We start from the raw sequence: 2,500 nt of genomic DNA, 5'->3' as shown, positions 1-2,500 counted from the left end.
TCCTACGGTCGATATCAACGAACCTCCCCCCCCCCCCTCCCCCCCACAACACGCCATCCCATACCACATTGTGTACCGTACCCAAACCTAACGTGTACTGTACTACAACGCAATGTGTACCATAACACAACCCAGTTTGTACCTTAACCTAACCTATGTCACCTTAACCTAACCTATGTCACCTTAACCTAACCTATGTCACCTTAACCTAACCTATGTCACCTTAACCTAACCTATGTCCCCTTAACCTAACCTATGTCACCTTAACCTAACCTATGTCACCTTAACCTAACCTATGTCACCTTAACCTAACCTATGTCACCTTAACCTAACCTATGTCACCTTAACCTAACCTATGTCACCTTAACCTAACCTATGTCACCTTAACCTAACCTATGTCACCTTAACCTAACCTATGTCACCTTAACCTAACCTATGTCACCTTAACCTAACCCATCTTGCACCTTAACCTAACCCATCTTGCACCTTAACCTAACCCATCTTGCACCTTAACCTAACCCATCTTGCACCTTAACCTAACCCATCTTGCACCTTAACCTAACCTATGTTGCACCTTAACCTAACCTGTGTTGCACCTTAACCTACCTCAATTTGCACCGCAATGTAACGCAATTTGCACCGCAATGTAACGCAATTTGCACCGCAATGTAACGCAATTTGCACCGCAATGTAACGCAATTTGCACCGCAATGTAACGCAATTTGCACCGCAATGTAACGCAATTTGCACCGCAATGTAACGCAATTTGCACCGCAATGTAACGCAATTTGCACCGCAATGTAACGCAATTTGCACCGCAATGTAACGCAATTTGCACCGCAATGTAACTCAATTTGCACCGCAATGTAACTCAATTTGCAGCGCAATGTAACTCAATTTGCACCGCAATGTAACTCAATTTGCACCGCAATGTAACTCAATTTGCACCGCAATGTAACTCAATTTGCACCGCAATGTAACTCAATTTGCACCGCAATGTAATGCAATTTGCACCGCAATGTAATGCAATTTGTACCGCAATCTACCCCCACATTGTGCCTTAACCTAACCCACGTTGTGCCTTAACCTAACCCACATTGTGCCTTAACCTAACCCACATTGTGCCTTAACCTAACCCACGTTGTGCCTTAACCTAACCCACGTTGTGCCTTAACCTAACCCACGTTGTGCCTTAACCTAACCCAAGTTGTGCCTTAACCTAACCCAAGTTGTGCCTTAACCTAACCCAAGTTGTGCCTTAACCTAACCCAAGTTGTGCCTTAACCTAACCCAAGTTGTGCCTTAACCTAACCCAAGTTGTGCCTTAACCTAACCCAAGTTGTGCCTTAACCTAACCCAAGTTGTGCCTTAACCTAACCCAAGTTGTGCCTTACCCTGCTCTGTAATTGGCATATGACACGTTACATTAATGTATTGTCCAACCGCAACCCGCTCAGAATGTTGTGTACACAGCTACGTGTCATCTCCCCATAACAGCTGCATTGCAGTGTGGTACGCCATAGAGACGTGTGGGAGTAATGGACGCAGTGGATGGCGATCAGCATGAGCCGTCTGTTCATGTAGTGGCGCGTGTATGCAGACGTAGTAGTCTCTTCTCACACAATGTGATAGCACGGTGCCCCGCGTTCCACATCTGCGACATGCTACAGAGGCCGGTTGACAGTTGGTCGCGCAATGGACATCGCATACGTACGGGGGCACCTTCCACGTGCCCTCTAGTCGGGCACATTTTGTTGCGTGGATGTGAGCGGATGTAGTGTGTCTTGACACCTGACAGGCAGGCATGCAATAATAGTTGACTTTGCAAACGGGGATGGACGTGTACGTTTACTGGTGACGTTACGCAAATGAACAACTGGTAACCCGTTGTGGTGCGGTTGTCCTTGCTGGAGGTACATCTGTGAGGGCAACGATCGGTACAGCTACGAAGCGGTCCCCACCATACCAACGAACGTGAATGTGAATCTGGGTGTGAAGCGATACGCGGCTGTGGGTGGGTGGGACTGTCCCCGGCCGGTGAGGGGGGGCCGCCCGGCGTGCTGGCCGCGCGGTGCGTGGGCGCACGCGCTACAGCCGGCTGGTGGGGGCGCCCAGTGGCAGGCGCGCCGGCCGACGGACGCGGCAGGCGGCGCAGCTGCGCGCCGGGGCACCCTGCGCGCGGCGCCGTGCAGCCAAAGTGGGTCCTCGCCGGCCCGGTGCGAAGCGCGGTGGACATCTGCAGTGTGCTGGTCCGATTGAGGACTGTGTGCGTTGAGGATGCGCCGCCGCCCGGCACTCGGCGCCGCGACGCCGTCTGCTGCTCGGTCGCCCCAGCGGTTCTCGCTGGTGGTTTGTATCGCAGTTGTGCAGACGTGTTGGCACGTGCGCTGTGCTGGGAGAGTTCGCTTCGGCACCCACGTGGGGCCTTTGCCCTTCTGTGGCGCTGGCGTTGGAGCTGCCGGTCACCGTAGGTGGCGCGTGTTGTCTCCCGCCGGCAATG

This window comes from Schistocerca cancellata, unplaced genomic scaffold (assembly GCF_023864275.1).
Source record: "Schistocerca cancellata isolate TAMUIC-IGC-003103 unplaced genomic scaffold, iqSchCanc2.1 HiC_scaffold_984, whole genome shotgun sequence".
NCBI lineage: Eukaryota > Metazoa > Arthropoda > Insecta > Orthoptera > Acrididae > Schistocerca > Schistocerca cancellata.
This window is presented reverse-complemented; position numbering follows the sequence as displayed.